This window comes from Perognathus longimembris, chromosome 17 (assembly GCF_023159225.1).
Source record: "Perognathus longimembris pacificus isolate PPM17 chromosome 17, ASM2315922v1, whole genome shotgun sequence".
Classification (NCBI taxonomy): domain Eukaryota; kingdom Metazoa; phylum Chordata; class Mammalia; order Rodentia; family Heteromyidae; genus Perognathus; species Perognathus longimembris.
The window spans coordinates 30037389-30058955 of NC_063177.1; positions in this window are offsets into that span (position 1 = coordinate 30037389).

The following is a 21567-nucleotide window of genomic DNA, read 5'->3' on the forward strand; positions in this document are numbered from 1 at the left end:
ACAACAAATGCTGGAGGGGCTGTGGGGAAAGAGGAACCCTTCTCCATTGTTGGTGGGAGTGCAAATTAGTACAGCCACTTTGGAGAACAGTATGGAGGTTTCTCAAAAAGCTCAATATAGACCTACCCTATGACCCAGCCATACCACTCCTAGGCATCTATCCTAAACAGCAAAACCCAAGATATCAAAAGGACATTTGTACTTCCATGTTTATCGCAGCACAATTCACAATAGCCAAAATTTGGAAACAACCCAGATGCCCCTCCACAGATGAATGGATCCAAAAAATATGGTACTTATACACAATGGAATACTACATAGCGATTAGGAATGGTGAAATATTGTTATTTGCAGGGAAATGGTCAGAACTCGAACAAATAATGTTGAGTGAGACAAGCCTAGAACACAGAAAACAAAGGGGCATGATCTCCCTGATATATGACTGTTAACAAAGGGAGATGGAGAGACAGTAGAGACCAAGTCTGTGATCACTGTATATGTGCTTGATACATTGTATACTGCATATGGGTCTACCTGACCTAGACAAGGGATGGGAAAACAGGTTGTAAGATACCACAAGAAATGTACACAATGCCCTACTATGTAACTGCACCCTCTTTGCACAGCACCTTGTAAAAAAAAAAAATTTATGTTCAATTGATAATAAAAAAAAATTAAAAAAAAAAAAAGAAAGAAAAAAAATAAAAGATTAATAGAAGAGAAAGAGGAAAAAGAAGGTCTTGATCTCTAAACAAGTGGCTAGATTGTCATCTGTAAAACGAGGCGATGGAAAAGCGTGAAGGGCAGCAGTCCCTGGGCTTGCTTCGGGGAGCCATGCCTTAGACTTCTGTGCCCCAGGTTTCCCGGGCTGTCCATCTGCAGTTTCTTTTCCTCTAACCCAAACAGAGACCTCTCACTGGGATGAAGTTTCCCACCTGGCCCAGGAGTTTTAGACCTGGCCTAGGTGGTCCCTAAGTAAATATTTTCATCTTCACTCACTCACCTCCTCCTAAGGGGGGGAAAAAATCATCCCTTTGCTCAGCTAGAGAAGAAAGCACCCAAAACAAACAGCACATTATTTACACCTTGGAACCCCTCATTCCAGGGATTCCCAGGACAGCATGTGGTTTAAATCATAGTTCCTAGGCTACTTGTCCATCTTCTAGACAAATCTGGTTAACATGGACCCAAAGAAAAAGGTTGGATTCAGGCCACAACACTTTGGCGCCTGTGCAGGTTGGCACAGGCAATCTCTTTACTACTCAATAGTTCCAGAATCCACCTGCAGGCATAAGGAATGGGGTACTTTAACCTAAAGTATGAAGCATGGTGTATGCTTGATTTTCTGTACTTGCTGAGCCTTCATTACTTCACTTGAGCTAGTAGGTTCAATGGAAATCTTCCTCTAGAGAATATTCCATGGTCTCTTTCTGTTGCTCTAGACTTTGTCATTTTTATTCTGTTTCTTTTTGTTTTGTTTTCAGAAAACATGGCAGGGGCTGGGAATATGGCCTAGTGGTAGAGTGATTGCCTCATATACATGAAGCCCTGGGTTCAATTTCTCACCACCACATATATAGAAAAAGCCAGAAGTGGCACTGTGGCTCAAGAGGTAGAGAGCTGAGCAAAATACAACCTTGGCCTTCTGAGAGATCACAGCTCTAGTGATGAGGATAAAAAATCTGACACACAATTACAAAACTGTTTGTTTCCTAAGGCTATAATAGCAAGTCAGCACAAATTTGGTGGCTTGAACATAAAAAGCACATATTTTTCTTTCACAGTTGTGGAATTTCAAAGTCTGAAATTCACAGGTTGGCAAAGTTGGTGTTTTCTGGAGACTCTGAGGGACTAAAATCCCTGATCCCCACCCATTTCCTGGCTTCTAATGGCTCCTGATAGCTCTTGGACTTGTTTGGAGTATAGTTGCCCAATTCCAATCTCTGTCAGCATCTTCATGCTCGCTTTCCCTGCTGTCTTTGTCGAAGTTGGATTTAGGTCCATACTAAATCCAGGGTGAACAGGTCTATGCATTCTCGGTGTTACTACATCTGCACAGACCCTATTTCTAAACCAGGTTATGCTCATTAGTACTAGAGTTAAGACACGGACATATCTTGAGACAGGGGAGTAGGTGCACACAATACAATCCACTACAAATACTAGATATGAAAAAGTACTCTAACAATGGAGGCAAGCCCAAGAAGCTTCTGCATTGAGAAGAGCATGACCACTGTAGCTGGGTTGGGAGAAAAGCATGAAGGAGTTCCTGGAGGTGATTTTGAAAAACAAGTTAATCATAGAAGGGCTATTTGACATTTGAATGCAAATGAGCAACTTCTCACTCCTCCTTTCAACCACCATCTGTGTGACCCAAGGATAAAGACCTCTGTGTGCTATCCAGAACTCAGCCTTGTCCCACCATGCATGGAGCACTCCAGCTTGGTCTCACTAAGGAACCACAATACTCTAAGTTATATCCACCTTACCCCACTCTACTCTCTTTATCATTGGAGTTATATGTAGTTTCTTCTGAGAATCCCAGCGTGCTATGAGCACTGCATAACATTCCTTTATGTCCTCTGTCTCAATAGTCAAATTCTCAAGGAGGAATGAAGGACTTAGCATTAGAAAGTACAGGATAGAATGAAAGGATAAGGGAAAAACTTGACAGAAGAGATTCATCCAGAGGGGTGGCCTTCTGTCATTAGAGTCAGAATAGTTAGGGAATGAATACATATTCTGGAAACCTATTTGAACAGAGTTGACCTTTCCAGCAAAAGGAACACATAAATAAACTTGAGCAGTGTCATTTAAGCCCATTCCTAGACTTTTAAGGTTATGTGCTTCCAAACACATCTATTTCTGTTGGGACAGAGAAATGATGTGCTCTTCATCAAGTGAACTTGGCCAATAGCTGGCTTTGATGAAGGGAAAGTTAAAGGGTAATCCCATAGGGAAATATCCAGCATGTCATTTTTACCAGTTAGTTGAATAACCAGAGTAGCTTTTGTGACTTACTCTTTGAGCTCCATAAATCAATGTACGCCATGAAGTTTATCCCTACTCACCTCCATTTTAAAGATGAAGAGATCTTATTACCCGTGTGACACTGGGTTGCTAATGGTTTGGAATAAGGACCTCAGACCTCACTTGGTGGTGTATTCATGGAAATTAAGCCTCACACCAAGTGCTGTGCCCCAGTGAGATCACAGCACAGGGATGAGGTATGGAAAGAAACTTCAGTGGAGTTGCTCTACCCAAGCTCCGCCTCCTCCATGCCCAATTGATGTTTTCAAATCCTCCTTCATCCTAAATAGCCCACCATTCTGGGAACACAGGAGTGCTTATTTAGAAGGCCGTGTCTCATGCATTCTTGTTGTTCTTCCAAACTTAAAATTTATGTGTGGCTTTGGAGGGTCTTCTTAAGAATTGCTGAAAGAAGCTTTTTAATTCAAAACTTCATTCTTGTGCTTGATCATTTCTTTATGTGACAGTTAGGCATTCTCAGTCATTCTAAAGTAAAATGTTAAGAATATAAGCATGTGACTTCCAAATTAAAAAGAAAAAAAATGGAGAAAAAGTAGCCAGCTATCCTTATCTTCAACTACTTCTCCTTAATGGACCATAACATTCTAAATTAAAGGCTTGAAAAGCAACCATACAACTGTTAGAAAATTGTAGGAATTGTACAGGCATGATTAGCTTGCAGTGGGTCTGTTTACAGACTGTTTCTTGTCTTTCTGCCAAGCCCCACTGTCCCTGATAAATGCAGTACTTAGAGATGGCTAACAAGAGCAGAGCATTGTTACATGAAAACCAGTAATAGGGGAAAAACCAGTGAGGCCCAGTTCTAGAAAGAAAGAAAAGATGGTGAGATTGAGAACTGGAGAATACAGACTCCTTTCTAGAAAACCAGGAACATTTTAGGGCATTAACATTGCTTTCATATCCCCCATAGGTCAGGCTGTTTGTTAGGACTTAGTAATACATAGATTTTCATGATGGGTCTTCTGCTCTCAACAAGCCTTCACTGTGTATGGTTTGCTAGCAGACATCCCAGTAAGGAACATCATTGACAAAATCATTTAAAAATGGATCGGATTATGGTCATTCCTGTGATATATTAGTATGGAAGAAGAGATAAGATTCAGTCTGGAGTGGTTAGAAAATAGATAATTTTTTTTTTTTTGCCAGTCCTGGGCCTTGGACTCAGGGCCTGAGCACTGTCCCTGGCTTCCTTTTGCTCAAGGCTAGCACTCTGCCACTTGAGCCACAGAGCCATTTCTGGCCATTTTCCATATATGTGGTACTGGGGAATTGAACCCAGGGCTTCATGTATACGAGGCAAGCTCTCTTGCCACTAGGCCATATTCCCAGCCCTAGATAAACTTTTTATATATTAATATATTAAAACATAAAATATTTTCTATATAAAATCTGCAATGTTTTATATGGTATATGCAATACCATTTACTAGTCGTTTCCTAGTTCTGAATGCTCTGCTTGGACATCAGTTCATCTGTTCCACTTATAATCCTATGATGTAGGTACTGTTAGCATACTTGTTTGATGTTTTTGTTTTTGTTTTTTTTTAAGATGGAGAAACCAAAGGGCTGGTGCTGATTGCTGTAATTCTAGCTACTTGGAGGCTGAGATCTGGGGGATCATGGTTCAAAGCCAGCCTGGTCAGAAAAGTCCATAAAATTCTTATCTCTAATTAACCAGTAAAAAGCCAGAAGTTATATGTGGCTAAAGTGGTGAGAGCACCAGCTTGAGTGAAAAAATGCAAAAGGACAGCATTTAGTTTAAAGCCCAGTATTGGAACAAAGAAAAGGAAAGATGAGGAAACAAAAACAGAGCACATTTAAAGTCTGTAGTTAATAAAATAAGGTTGGGCATCAAGTCATAGTGTCACCATGAGGCTATGGGGAATGGAAGATGAGCAAGATGTGCAGTGGTTTCTGACAGACAATAAATATTAAGTAAATTTAGACCCTTTTCTCATGTTTCCATTGTGTGGCTTATTTGTTAACATTTCTTGGTATTGAATTTTTTGTTGTTGTTGTTGTTTTTACATCTTTTATCCTCCCTTCAGTCTATCTGTGGCAACACAGCATAATGAGAAGGAACATGTGTGGGCTTCAGATTCAAAGCTGTGCTGATAAAAGCAAATTTGCCAGCCATTGGAGGCAGATTACAGCAAGGACGTAATCTGGGGTTGTCCTGGGAGGAGATGTCTTCCTGGCTGTCATCATCTTGGCAGGAATCCACCTGGGAGACTTTGTTGGATGTCTGGTTGAAACTCATAACTACTGTGTCTGGAAATATACCCTTAATTTATTAACACCTCAAGTATAGCTCAAGGCGAATAAAGCTAAGGGGACATGATTTGTTCTTAGCAAACAGGCAGTCTTGATGATCACTGATGGTTTTATTTGGTACATATCGTTTAATCATTCTTAAATTCTCAAGGATTATAATAGAAATGTTAATAAAAATAAAGACATAAGATTTTAATACATTTTAAGTTTTAAAAATGAGATTATAATGTATTTAGATATCTTCTGATTACTAGACCTCTGAGAACAGCCCCATTCATTATATTATCTCACAGGTAAATAATGAGATTACTAAAATGATGGATAGGTGTGCCTACATTTTTACTAGTCTGAAACAACAACAAAAAACATTTAAGACCTGAAAAATCTTAAGTTCATATGCATCCAAGTAGGATCTTTCCATCATGACTTGATCTACCCTGTGTTATCTGAAAGTGCCTACTAGGTGTCAGTTGTGTGACAGGCTTTGGGGCCAGGAGGATTATACCCAAGACTTACTTCATTCTGGTTCCCTGCATTCTAGGAGGTTGGAACATGAATAGCACTACCATTTCACTTTTGCTTCAGATCTGTTTTCTGGATGACTCTTTTTAGCCCCAAGGGCAGAAAGCCCCCTGTGTATGTACATAGATTTCAGACATCATCCATCCCCTTGTGTTCTCTTTGGAATTATTTTCAACTGAATGATCAACTAATGTCCTTACTCAAATCTGAAAATCTTCCTTCACTTTAGAAATCTTTTCAACACAGGCTTGCTATGATGTAGTCTTCAAATTTTTTGAAGTCTTGTGCCACTAAAATAGAGCTCTTGATCTTCTGTTTGTTGAAATGAAATGATCTGTAGGGTTTTATACAGATGTATGGCTTCATTATACATGGACCTGGATTTCTTTCTTTCTCTCCTTGACAGCTAACATAGCTTCAGTTTCCTCAGTTGGGATAGAAAAAGATTTCCAACAAGTGAAAAGAACTAACCATGAGTCAGTGTCAAGAAAGAAAGTCTCAAAATGGGTAGAAGTTCTAGAAGGACTTAATCAGGCTGGCAGGGAACAAAGGTGGAACTCAGAGGATATTTCCCTTACAAGAAACTTCTTCAACAGTGCTGAAATTGACCCTGCCCAAGCCCACAGTCTACAATCTCTTATTGTTTTAAAGATTTGTGTCTCTTAGATGTAGGTCTCTAAGGAAGAAAGCATTTTCATTCAGCCACAAGCCATTTTCTACTGGAAAATTCTCCTTTTTCAGCCCTTTCAGCACTTTTACTCATACCTGAGTTCTACCTCCAAATACATCCATCTATCTTGGAAGATTTAAAATATTTTATTCTTGTATCTTTCCCTTCCCAGATTACAGCCTCCTGAAGGACAGAGTCTGTGTCTGATTCAGCTGTAACTTTTCATCGCCCAGTACCTGCCTGGCATCTTTTTCTCTCTCCCCTTTCTTTTCCTTCCTTCCTTCCCTCCTTCCTTCTTTCATCCCTTCCTTCCTTCCCTCTTTCCTTCCTTCCCTCTTTCCTTCCTTCCTTCTTCCCTTCCTTCCTTCCCTCCCTCCCTCCCTTCCTCTCTTTTCTTTCTTTCATTCTTTCATTCCCTTTTCCTCTCCTTCCTCCCTCCCACTTTCCTTTCTTTTTTTGTTTTATACCAATACTGTTGCTTGAACTCAGAGCCTCATGCTTTCACTTAGATTTCACTCAAGGATCATACTCTGTCACTTGAGCCACATCTCCATGTCTAGCTTTTTTTTTCTAGCTAATTGAAGATAAGAGTCTCTCAGATTTGTTTTCTGAGCTGGACTCAAGCCATGCTCTTGCTATTGCATCCTTTTGAACCGAAATTACAGGTATGACCCTCCAGTTCCTAACTTGATATTTTTTAAATAAATAGTCTAATTTTCTTGGTGTGCATAGTTGGGGCAGATCCAGGGAGGGGTACTGAGGTTTATCAAAGAGACATCTCTCAAAGCAACAGAATTCTTATCTTTGCTGACCTGGCTATAGCAAGAAATCTAAACTCAGGTATTTGCCATGTAGATATCTAGATGGGATTAATATTCTCCTTTGCCTTTCCCCAAGGCTCATTGGTGATGCATTTTACTTATAGATTTCACCATTCAAGTAGAGAAATATCCAGGAAACAACACATGTCTTTCTGTGTAAGCATCTCACGTTAAACTGTTTGCCCCTTTTCAATGCAAGTGTGGTAAATACCTGCCGTTCATCATCACTAAAGGAATGCTTCATGCCCATTCTCACTGATGCTTCGTGTCATGTCAGATATCACATCTTCCATAGAACTTTTGTTTTGTAACATGGTTTGATTCTTTTTATTCTCCCTCTCTCTCTGACAAAAATATTGTTTCCAGGCAGAATTGTCTGCCAAACACATTCTTCCTGGTCTCTGTCAAGTGTACCCAGATCCCAGCCAGAACCTTTTGTTCTGGTATCATGGGCCACAGTCCAGGAAACTAACATCTTCTTTTCCCCACTATCTCCAACTGTCCACTCCCTTAGCCATTCCTTTCCAAAGATGTGACCTTCAGCTGGAAGAAGAGATGTAAATGTCATTTCGTCCTCAGAGTCACTCTGTAGTTCTAGCCAGAACATTTCCCTCTGGGGAACCATCTTACTACTCGGTTATATGGGAGGCAGTGAATGGTAGGATTCAGGGTGTCCTGGCATATTGGGGTATATCACCTACTGTGGTCTCCTGACTGTCTACACTCAGGTGCCTCTCAGTGCACATACAAACTCAGTGACAAACCCTGAAAATGACTTTAAAAATGTGTGCCATTTCTAAGGCTTGGGCACTGTCTTTGAGTTTTGTTGCTAAAGACCAGCTCTCTACCACTTGAACCACAGCTTGGCTTCTGGCTTTGTGGTTGTTAATTGGAGATAAGAATCTCTCACAGACTTTTCTACTCAGCCTGGCTTCATACCATGACCCTCAGATCTCAACCTCCTGAGTAGCTAGGATTATAGGTGTGAGCCACTGGTGCCATGCTTTGAAAATGACTTTTCTTATTATGAGATGCTAGGATGGTAACTTTTAACTGGGCGACCTCAGCATGTCTCAGTTTAAGAATCTTTTTGGAATTTCCCCTTTTCTTCTCATTCACATACTTTTTTAGCAGGGAAAAGGGGGAGTGGGGATTGAACTCGTGGCATTGTGTTTGCTAGACAGTCCTTTACAGTTTGAGTCATGTCATGGAAGCCATACCTCCAGGCTCTTACTTTAATTATTTTTGAATAGTGTCTCATGTTTAGCCTGGGCTGGCCTGGACCATGACCCTTCTATTTATGCTTCTCATGAAGCTGAGATGACAGATGTATACCATGTCACCCACATGTATATTGCAGATCTGAGAAATATTGTTGCCTGGGCTGGCCTCCAAACCTTAGCTAGAATTACAAGTATGAGCCACCACACCCAGCTTCATTATCATAACTTTTGACATCTATGTCCATTCAGATCTTTGTCATGACTATCTGTTTGCTTCTTCTACTCCCTATTATGTGCATTTTCTGAAAGTGGAGTAGAACAAGGTGATCCTCAAACTTTTCCCTTCATTTTTAACAGCCACTGAAGCTTGAACACAGAGCAAATAGAACTCAATAACCTCAGGAGACAGAGAAACATGAAACAGACTCTGAACATCAGAAAATTCTAATCAGTATGAATAATTTCCCATCAAGAACCAGAGGGGTTTGGGACAAGTTTCCAAACATGGCCGACTCAGACAAGGTAAGTACTTTCTCATTCATTTTCTTTTAATCATAATGTTTACTTTTGAGAATCTCTGAGCGAATTCTCAATATCTAGCACTGTGATGTTAGTAGAAAACTCCTGGTATACAGTGTGATAGCACAGATGAAACACCAACTAAGAGTATTGACAAGTGGATTCTAATCTCAATCCCACCGTTGTGTGCTTTGAAGCGTTATTTGAATCTCATTTTCTGATCTATTAAATTTGGAAAGAAAATGGTCTCTGTTTCTCACTGGGTGGCTGTGAAGGACACACACACACACACACACTTATGCACGGACACACTGAGAAACACAAATACACACATACATTATAAAATAAATAGCCCTGCCAAATACTTTATGATTTTGTGTTTTTAAGCCATCCTGACATCAGAGAAACTTCACAGGATAAAAAAGCTAGTATGAATAATCCTAGAATTTATGGTTTTGTTTTTTTGGTAGCACTGTTTGGAGGAGATGAAGCACATTAGTCAGTCTATTTGAGACTTTTCTCTCTATAGAGATAAACCCTTCCCCATTCCAAGTTCTGTTTTCTTGTCTAAGGATCTACCTCTTACCCTGATAGAGAATACCAGAAAGATTTACCTTTAGGAAAAATGACTGCTTACCTCATAACTCACAACTTCACCCAGATGCCTATCAGAACAACAAAGAATACAGATGAATAAAACCAATATCTGTACCCAAAGTGGTTTGTATAATAATTGAAATGGGATGAGATGAATTACTGTTTCCTTATACTAGAGTATAAAATAGCATGCCATAGAACCTGATACCCTCTCAGCTTATAGCTTTGCACAGCCATACTATATATTATTATTATTATCATCTTTAATCAGTAGTACAAAGGGCTTTCAATCCATCAAATCAGATTATAAGCATAATGCATCTTGATCAATATCATCTCCCTTCATTGTTCTCTCCTGCATTTCCCAACCAGCTGTACTGTCTTTGGTTAGTTTTCTTCCTATCTTTCTTTTGCTCTACTGTTGGTTATTTTAAAATACACATATTGTCTCTGATGGTACAGAGTTCCTTAAACTCTTGTAATTTCCTGAGTGATAAAGAGACTAAGAGAACCTTCTGTTCTTATATTTGGTCTTTTTTGATAAAAGGTCCCAATACAGAGAGCTTAAATCCTTTAGAAATCCGTGGGTGATTGGAAAATATTTTCATTTAGTGAGATGACTCCTAGATGGTGGCTAGTCACTAGAAAGACCAAAATGTGTTTTTAAATTTGGACCTTTTAGTCCCACCCCCCATTTTCAGAAGAAAGGGGAGAGGCTGACAGTGGGGTTCACAAAGGATCTTGTCTACTTGGTAACAAAAAATAAAATCCATTGCCCAAGGACAGGTGCACATCTGTAATCCCAGCTACTCATGAGGCAGAAATTTGGGAGGCTAGCCTGGGCAAAAAGTTATTAAGATCTTTAGTACAACCACTAAGCTAGGTGTGGTATTGGATGTCTGTCACCCCAGCTAAGTGGGAAGTGTGAATGGAATTGACATCTAGGTTCAGATAAAAATGTGAGACCCTGTCTGGAAAGTAAGTACAACAAAAAGAGCTGGAGCCATGGCTCTGGTGGTGTCATTCCTACCTAGCAAGCATAGGCCCTAGGTTCAAACCTCAAGACCACCAAAGAAGAAAGTCCATAAAACCCCTGAAATATGGATTTTGGAGAGCTTCTAGATGTGTACACACAGATCTACATGCTTGCTTGTAGCATGGCTCACCTCAGCTCCCTGAGCACAGCAGTTCTCATACTTGGGACCTTTCCAGGCCTTACCTCACCCATGTCTTTTATCTGATCATTCATCTTCATTATTTGTTATATACTATATTAGAACTTCCCTAGCAAATTAATTCAGTCCAAAGAGAAGTTTGTAGCAATACCTGGTTTATAGCCTGTCATCCAGAAGTATAGGCAAAAAAAAAAAAAAAACACCCAAAAATCCTATTGCTTATAATGTGTCTGGAGGGAAAGGAGTTTTATTGAACTGAGACTGTCTCCTGGCAGATGATTCCAGAGTAGAACTGAATCATGGGCTCCCTCCCCACTATGTGCTGGGGAAATCCTTCCATGTCTAGTGCCAGAGAATGGTGTGGAGCCGTGTGCAGGAGCTATCCCCCCATCTCTCACTGCCAAAATACAGATTCAAGAGTGACCTCACATGACCTGGTCTGAGAGAGAAGACTCAGGTACATGACATAGAAAAGTTTTGTGAGTGCAGAGGAGGGAATACAGATATGTTATACACATGCACACAAGCACGCATGCATGTGTGCATACACAGGTATACACACCCCAGATGGCTTCAGAAATGAGAACAAATATGCTTTGCTATTTCATTTTTAAGGTTGTCATTTTTCTCACTAGACCAGAACGAAAGAAAACACATGAGGAGCAGAAAGTGCATTGAAGGTTCTATTGCTTTTGTTTGAAGTCATCCATGCTGAAATTGATTTTAATTTAAATGTGGGGTTAGTTTACTTTGGGGGTCACAGCACACATGCAAGCTCGGACATTCAGCAATTATCTTTCACCATGTAGAAATCTATGAACCTGTGCACTTGGAGAAAAACTGTTATTTTTTGACCTGAAATAAATTAAGCAGCCAACTGAAGGGTACACAGACCTAATGACAGGGCCAAAAACAATGTTTTCTTTGCCTACGTCTCCCAGCAGATGAAATGGAGAATAGTCTTTCCTGGGATGATATCTAGGAATGGAAACCTAGAGGACTCTTTTCTGATAGTCTCTCAAATGCAAATAAAATCCACTCTCCTGTCATGTGCCTGGTTCATGCCCCACTCTAGTGACTTTAAAGGAAACTGTTCTGACCTGGAATCCTCAGACCGACTATGATATGCATTGTGTCCCCATCAAACAATAATCTATATATTCATATGTTAAACCTAATATCCAAAGGGTGATGATGTTAGGAGGTAGAGTTTGAGAAGTAGTTCATTCATGAGGAAGGAGACCTTATTAATGGGATGGATGCTTTTAAAAATAGATACCAGAGAAGTTCCTAATCTCATCTACCATGTCAAGATGCAGGAAGATGTTCGCAGCCTAACCTTTAAGAATGCCTTCACCAGACACTGACTGGTTATAACTTGGTCTTTCAGCCTCCAAAACTTTCAGAAAGACACCTCTGTGTTTATAAGACACTCTGACCAGTGTGTTTTGTTATAGTAGTCCAAATGGATCTATTCTCATGATATATTCCATTTAGGGTACATTGATATATTTGCATTTTGGGAAAACTAATTACAGAAGAGACCTTGCTTATACAAAATTATTTTATAAAATTGGAAAACCACTAAAAGAGAAAATGACATTGAAATTCCCATATTTCTTATTAAATTAACTGAAAACATTAAAGTAAAGCCTTCACAGTTACGAGTTTCATCCTTGAGAGTAGGTGGCTATATAGGACTCTGGAGATAGGTAATGCCCAACACCAGACCTCCCCACTCAGCCCTCCGAACAATGGGGAAGGCAGCAGCCTACCATGAGGTGTACAGAAAACCTCAAAGATGCTTTTAGCTCATGTTTCTTGATCAAATGGGGGGGGGTAACATGTGTCTTTGCTGTGTTGAAGGCACAAAAACATATTTTGCATTAATTGAGAGTAATAAAATGGGGACAAGATGGGAGGTTCTCATTTGCACTGAGAAATCAGTTTTTTTACATCCATTTCTAAGCTTATAAAGTTCAAACTAAATATATATGACTAGCTACCTTTTATGGATCACCCACAAGTCTCTGTGTCTGTAGACAGCAAATAAGCCATGTATTCCTCACTGAAAAGGATTCATGGGTACAATTTTTACTCAAGGACATATGACTAGATTATTAATGATTTGGTTCATATTTGTAGATTTCAAAGGAATTCCAATAATCAGATGAGTTCTCTATAGGGTTTTCTTTGTTATTAAATAGGTGTAAAAAGAGATAACAATTTCCTAAATCAAATTATGAGTACAGTGCTTCTTGATCAATGTCACCTCTTTCCCTTGTTATCCCCCCCTTATCCCCCCTCCATCCCTCCCCTCAAGCTGCTGTAGATTTTTCTTAATTACAAGATTCCTACATAATTTAAGTCTCTCTGAATTGTCTAACTTTGGAGAAGCAACCCTGTAGTGAATTCTTGTTACAGCCCTGCTGCCTAGTGGGAAGGGCTGTACTATTGATCACATAATGAGATACTTCTAGACCTTTAGGTAATTAATATACTTGGAAGAGACATCAGATTAAAGCTTGACCTCCAGGTCAAGCTCTAATGAGTCTGATACATTTTGTTATGGGACATACACAGCTAGTATCAGAGATCAAGATTTAAAAAATAAAAACTCAAACAACTACAATAGCTTCAGAGACTTCCTATTTATATATTCCATAAAATATTTCAACTGGACATCCCTCAGACCTCTAGGATATTTTAGACATAGTAATGGATCCATAGTAATAGATAATTTCCAGAGCTACTTGTAGAAATCTCCTGCAATTCTTCATTTATACCTATGAAAGTATACCTATGAAGGTATAGTTTGCCTCAAGACCTGGGAAAGAAAATAGTGAGTGTGGAATTGGGATTTTCTATGTTGTGCCCATACTATCCAGTCAAAACATTTAATTGCAAAGTGACAACTTCATTGCTCTTTACATGCCTTAATGTTTTCAAACTTTCCCTCTACTGATTTCTTGAGCTCTTTGGTACAGGATAGAGCTGGGTTCCTTGCCACTTCACTGTTGATCTCAGATTGCTGCACTCAGTTTGATTTGCCTTTTGGTTTTGATGAAAATGTAGTTGTTTCAATGGTTCATAGAATATGAGAACAAAACAAAACTGTGAAACAATTTGGTTAGAAGTCTGCCACCCAGATCATCCAGCCTTAGCCTACTCAATCCAAGGAAGTTTGACACATTGCATATCCACTGCTACAGAGGGCAGAACCACAGCTGCTGTGTGCTCTCTCAGGCTGCATCTCCAAGGGCAGAAAGGACTCTTCAGCTTCAGGATAGACAACTCTCAACTCATCAGAATACCCCTCAGCTAGCTCATCAAAATCTCCTTCAGTGCAGTGAGCCTGTGAATTTTTCCCAGCTAACCTCTGCCCAGAGAGAAGTCAATAAAGAAACAAAACACAAATAAATTAGCATTCATCACTGCTGATCTAGTATAAATATTTATAAGGGAAAGATGCTGCGATTTTGAGTGATACCATGATTTGGACCTCACATAAACAGTTAAAAACAGCCATACTTGAGATACTGCACTTGGCTTCTTTTTTTTTTTTTCTTTTCCATTTCACATCACTATAATCACCTAATAACTATTTAAATGGACCCATTTGCTGTAACTATAAAAGAACCGTGTAAACTTGTTGTCATCTAGACACATTAGCCGTGGTGGAGTCAATGAATTTCAACAGTCACTTAATAGCGCAGCCACTAGCTACCTTACAACTGCCAGCCACAGCCTGCCAGGAAGCTACTGTAACTGCCCTGCTCACTGCCTCCCTAGCAAGACACGAGCTTCATTATGAATGCGAGCATTGCTGCTCTAATTAGGCCTGGGAGAAGTTTAACAACCATCTTACAGTCTTGCTGCTGACAAATATAAAAATAAAGCCTTGTTCGAATTAGCAATGTGAAGTGAGAAGGTCTAGAAGCACCAACTGTCTGAGAGGCCCTGAAACAGCTCTAATCTATAGTGAGGTTATTTTGGTTCATAAACTGCTAGTATGTTACCTGCAGGAGGTCTCCCCTGTAAAATGAATTATAGTAAGCTATATGTGATAATTAACCATGCATTAGCAAATATCTTGAAACAGGGAGGCTCTGTTTTCTCTGTATTTTGACTAATAAAAGCATGAATTTGTTCAACAAATGATCATTTAGATTGTGGAATTCTAACCATATTGCAAGGACACAGCGAGCAATGCAACATTGTGCTGGTCTAAGGGTTTCCTTACCAAAACAGGCTGCTTAATAGGCTGGCTCCATACTATGATGCTATTCACAGACCTAAAAACCACAGCGTTGAGAAGACAAATACAATATACATTTAAAATAATATGAACCTTGTGCTCTTATTTACTTTAAAATCACTCCTTATGTGACAATTAAAAAAAACAGGGATAAAGTTCTATTTCAGAAAGCAATCTTATATTTCATTAAATAATTTATAAACAGTTCCCACAGCTTTTTGACAATTAACAAATATATATGTATAATTGTATATTATTATAGCATGGGTTTCTAAGAATTTTCTTAAAACAATTTCAAATGTGCTGTGAGAATGAAAACAAAATTACAGCCTTGAAGAGATAGTGTTATTTCCTGACGTATTTGATTCATAATCCTGAAGGGTACAGGATAAGAACAACATGTGGATAATAATGACTTTAGAAGACACGTTTTGGGTGCTGAAGTGGGAGTGAGGGGAAGGGCTTGAATAGAATCTTGGGTGGTGGGTGAAAGGGTGTCATCTCCTATTGTCAGTGCATTGTAAGAGCAGGTGTTTCTATATGTATAGGAGCCACATGATGCTGATTGTCTAAACTGAGAGCAGTAGGAGGTGGCAATAATGCCTTAACTTAAGCCTTCTAAAGGACATTGTCTCTTTTTAAAAAAATTGTGTCAGCACTAGGACTTGAACTCAGGGACTTGCACCCACTTGGCTTTCTCTCCTTAAGATTGGTGCTCTACCACTTTAACACCTATTTTTTTAATTGATGGTTAATTAAAGACAAGAACCTCACAGTGTATTCTACCCTGGGTTGGTTCAAACCAACATCTTCAGATCCCAGCCTCATGAGTAGCTAGGATTACAAATGTGAGCCACCAGCGCCCAGCCTGATTGCTTCTTTATAGAAAGGAATAGCCTTTCCCTTTCACCTCCTCATCTTCTAACCTCACAACTAAAATGCAGGTAGTATAACTGTGCCATATAAATACATGAGCATAGCTAAAAATAACCCAGAGAGACCACTAAGGCAGTTTTTAACCCAATTATGTGACCAATAGTTCTGCTTTAAATAGTCCATTCAAACCCATCAATAAGTTAGGGTTATCCCTTCTAAGCAGTTTTAACAGTTTATATGTTTATACTCAAACAGTTTCCATGAGATATTCATAGATGCTAGCTAAAAAGGTTCTGCTGTCAGATATACATGAGAATCCCTGGATTAAACAAAGTGACATAGGTTTCTTTACCATAGGACTTTGTAAAGCCTTTACTACCACTTTGGGAAATACTGTCACACTGTAAACACAAGCTATACATAGCTGCCCCTCATTGGAAAGAGTATCTAGCTTTATAAAAAGTGTTGTCAATGATGTAAAGATGAAAAAAAGATGTTAACTTTGAAGATCTCCTTAAAAGACTTAGTGGGCTAAGGATCAATAAACGGTTACAGGACAGAACTCACTGAACTCCATGGGATAACATTTTCACTTGGGATAGGAGGTCAAAGGCTTTCTTAGTTTGGCTGAGAGACAACCCTCTCAAGAATCAAGACATCCTTCAACTGTAAGACATTCAGCCACCCTGAGGTCTCAAGGAAAACCACAGTGCAGACATGTTTTTACCATTTCAGCAAGATTCCCTTCTTTCTTTTGCATGCCATGTCAAAGTATTATTACTTTTGATCTCTGAGCGCCTTCCAGTAAGAAACAGAGGCCATTATCCTCTGTGAAGGAGGTGAAATGCCCCTCTTTCCCCATATATACACATATTCTACATGGTCCTTCCAGCTCTTTTTGTGTAAAAACTCACCCAACCTCCAATATATTGGAGGGTTGGAGTAATGACTAGAGGCTTCTCTGAAAGCAGCTATCTTCAAGTTGAGTGAAGGTCCTAGTAAGGCAAAGAGAGGAAAGATGGCATGAAAGTAGAACTCAAGTCTTTGTTCTGTTCCATTGGAAGCTGGGTTTGGGTATATCTCATAGCAGGAGTCTTGCAACTCACTGAGAGGAGCCCATATTGGATATTGCAGACACTGACAAGCATCTTAAGTGACTGGTAGCCTGCAAATGTTCTCTGATATATACTCTGCCAGTTCTCCTTCCAATCTCTCCACACACATGCTTTTCTGAAACACTGTGGCTTTGTTTGGATCATTAGGTAAGATTCAAGTTGGTTCTATAGGTGACTGGAAGTTTTCAGGACTGGCTGTAACATTTGATCAGGTAATCATGGAGGCTTGAGAATAAGTGAAAAAATGAATGTGTTGTGAGAGGGAGAATCCTGCTTTGTGTTCTCCTGTCTTATGGAAATGGCCCAGGCTTGGAATTCTTCAGACTGACCTGGCTTCACCATCTTGCCTCTTTCACATACTAGGGAAATGCATTGAAGCTACCATGAGGACCCATTCTTTATCTAAAAGATTGTGATAACAAGATGACGTATGTAACGTGTTTGGAGAACAGTTGAATAATCATTGTTTATCTCTTATCCCTTTGAATTGTATCCAGTATACTAGTTCCACATTTAAATCCTTGGGTTATAAGCTAGTCAAGACATGTTTGTGCCTCTTTTAAGATACAGAAAAATATTCAGATTATATTACTAAAGATTAGCTTCCCTTTTGAACATTTGTTATAGATGTGTCAAGGCATTGTGCAAAGCAATTATTTGTGCATTTACCCCAGTTAATATTAACCTCTGTCATTTGAAAGTTCCATTTATAATTAATTAAAAGTCAAATATTTTAAAATAAAACCTCTGATTTAAAAAAGAGTGGCCTCTTTCACCCCATTTTACTTCCAGCACGACCACTCTTAAAGTACTGTCTGCATATCCATCAACAGAGTATTAGTAATTGGGCTCAGGAGCAAGTGCTAAGAGTGCCCCCTTTTGGTCCTTGGAAGATTTACAGCTCAGCTGGTAGAAATAGATGTGAAGCCTCCCTTGGCTTTTTGTAAGTTCATGGTTATTTGTGTCTCGTGCTGTTGTGTCCCCCAGTTGGTCCGTATGTGGATTTTGCATTCCTCAATAAAGTAATAGACATGAAAGAATTCTGTGGCTGATGCCAGCAGCCACAGAGAACACCAAGTCTAAAGTCAGCTAAAGGTAAACATATGGAGCCATCCAAGGAATGTAGCAATAAAAATTAGAACATATGACAGCCTCCCCTCCCCCCTGTTTTTTTTATTTCTGGGATAATTGTGTCAAGGTTGGGGCAAGTAGCTCTTTTGTAGACTCCATGTCTTCATTATGGTCTGCTGTCATCTATCAGGGGGAGCCAGTCAAAGAATCTTTCAAGAAATAGTTCCCCAACCCCCACTCTGAGTGTTCAGCTACCAAAAATCTCTCAGATCTATTCCAAAAACAATTATTTATTTTCCAGACTTAATTTAATAGCAAAAACACCCCTGGAGGACTGAATGTGGTATTTGACTTCTATTTGGGCCACTCTGGGCATCACCAACAGCTTTATTCTTCAAAGTGTGACTTTGCCCTGAGCTCCTGGGCCCTTAGAGCTGTCCAGGGGCGCTGGCTGGCATCCTTACTCCCCACACAAGAGCAGTCCTAGGCTGGGCCAGAGAAGCACATAAATAATGCTTCTCAGTGAAAATTTGACTTGGTATTTCTTCTCTGTGGCCCGTACTCCTTTTTGGAGGGAAAAACAGGACCCCAGTCTGTCCCCAGACCACCTTCCCAGCCTTGCCTGAAACCACTGCAATCCTAGTATGGATCTATTCCACCCCATTGTGTGGGATCGGTTGGTGCTTTTTCCTCTTGTTCTGTCTAAGTCAGAGATCATGTCGTCATCACTGTCTGCTTCACTCCCATTTCTGTCCTTAGCACTGAGCTTAAACACTGTGCTATGGATTCAAGTCCTGAAGGCATTCCTGACAGCTCCATATTCTAAAGGAAGAGAGCTGGTCTCCATGACGTTCAGTGTGTTTTTCATCATGGACAGTCTCAGAGATCTGGCTTTGAGGACTTGAAGATGAGGAAGAAGGCAAAGAGTAACAAAGTAGAGAAATGATGCTACCAGACAAATGATTGATCATTTGCATCTGTCACCCCAGCCCTGGGAAGCCAGTGACCATTTCAGAAACCATCGCCTTGCTAATTAGGCAGGCATGTTATAAGGTTCCACTGAGGTCTGGGAAGGGAAACACAGAGCAGCTGGAGTTCAAGACTGGGGAGTCCAATAATAAGGGGAGGAAAGAGTTGTACTAGAACAAGGACAAACCATTAATCCACATTGGGGCATGATGCTCCAGAACATTCTTGTCATATTAGAATCCAGCAGGTCACTGAAAGCAGTAAATTGAGTTTGTATTCTGCCTGGTGATCATTCCATCCAAATTGAGAGCTTTTCTGAATTTCTAACTGGGTAAGCTATAAAGACCTAGGTAGAAAGTGGGCAGAGAAAACCAGTTTACCCGTGGCCTAGGATGCTTGGGCCTCTACTGTGCCCAGTGCCAGGGGCCATCTTTAGAGTTCCCCACATTGAGTCTCTTGGAAAGCATGGTTTGTATATGTTTGTGTACTCTACAGAGACAGCTAAGAGAGGCAGCTTGGATTTTCAGGCATGATACTGGGACCCTGGGACTGAGATGATCATTCAGTAAACTCAGCTCAGTGCTTTCATTTGTCAAGTGTGGAAATTCATACACACATGCACACACACATATGCACACACCACACTATTAGGATTAAGAGTTAATCTAGAGTATGACTTATAAACCAGTAACATATCTAAGAATCTATTAGAAATAGGTTCCACTCAAATTTGCAGAATCGGGATTCTGAATTTTAACATAACCCTTCAAATGATTCATCTGTATCTTAGAGTTTGTTAAACACAAGACTAGATTAGTGGATGCCCAAAATAGATGCTTCAATTTGGTGCACTTGTTACTGAGTTTGTTGCTCTGTAGGTTCCTAGTCTACTGGTCAGCAAATATGACTAATTGCCAATCTGGACTTGGGAAAGAAAAGTTGATTTGGGGAATTTTTTACTCATTTAAAGTGTGCATGGGACTCATCTAGCCAAGAATGCCTCCATAAATTCTTTAGGTTTACTGAACTCTTCTCTCTCTTTCTCTTTCCCTTTCTTTTTTTCTTTCTGTCTCTGTCTCTCTGTCTCTCTCTCTGTCTCTCTGTCTCTCTCTCCGTCTCTCTCTCTCTCTCTCTCTCTCTCTCTCTCTCTCACACACACTTTATACTGGATTTTCAGAAAAAGCCATGCTTAAATTTGTTAACCCATAAGCATCAAGCTCTCTCCCTTTAGGTCCAGTTCCTCCTAACTTCTTGATCCAGTCTTTCAGTTTGCAACACTTAGCACACCTTCTGATTTCACTTGGTTGTATTTGCTTTTTCAGTATATTAGTAGCTGCTGATCATAGTTGTCAGGATTCTTTTCATTCTCTTCTAGAGTGGAAATCCTCTACATGCTTTTAGGCAGCCTATGAGAGGCTCCACTGTAAACCAGAGACCACCAAGGATCCTCTCTTCCTTTCTGCTCGGCCCACTGATAGTCCTAGCCCTGCCAATCACCCTCACTCCAACTCATTAAGTCCCATTTTATATCAGCCAATGCTCAGAGTTTGCTGGTGGAAGATGCTCTATCCACAGGAGCAAGAACAAAGAATTAAGACCATGGGCTGAAGAATGTAATGGGTGGGGTTAACACTAAAATGCATGGAGCTTCAGCTACTTATTATATCATCTTGATTGTATTAACTACTCACTCAAGCCACAGTTTCTCTCTATATATAAAGTGGAGGAAATAATGGTATAGAATTTAATGATCTCTTCCAAGTAAAATGTTTAACATAGTTTCTGGCACATATTAAGTACTCAATAAATGTTTGCTATTAATATTAGACTCACCTTATACAAAGAGGTTACTCTATGCCCTCCTTTTCCCATTTAATAAGCAAACAGACAGCTCAGACTTGGAATGGGATTCTAGTGAGCTCCACCCCAATGGAAGCCAAGTGGTGCCTCATAATCCCTGAAAAAACAACAGGTAACCTCCAAACTACACACCCTCAGAAGCCAAGACCAATGCTTTAGTACCCATTAGTCCTTGTCTGGCTTTCTATAGGAAATTTGATCACATTTTTTCAAGGACTATAATTTGTGGATTAATTAGACTATTTAATGTTCTTTCTTCTTCTTTCTGATAGCCAGTGGACTTTTAGCAAACTCCATTCGTATTTGGTCAGGAAACAAAGAAGCAGTTTGAATAGCCTGGAGCATGGTAGAAGATGAATTAAGCTTTTTATTCTAGGATCTTGAATTTCAGATATTTGAATTTCAGATATAATTTCAGAACAGGGATGAGAAAAGTTGATCAGTTTATTGTTTATTAAAGCACTGTTGTGTGTCACTAATGCTTCTAGTCCATATAAGGAGTAGCAGCAAACTACACATGGGGGTAACAAGAAGAGAAGTATGTTCAGGAAAACCAACTCATGATGC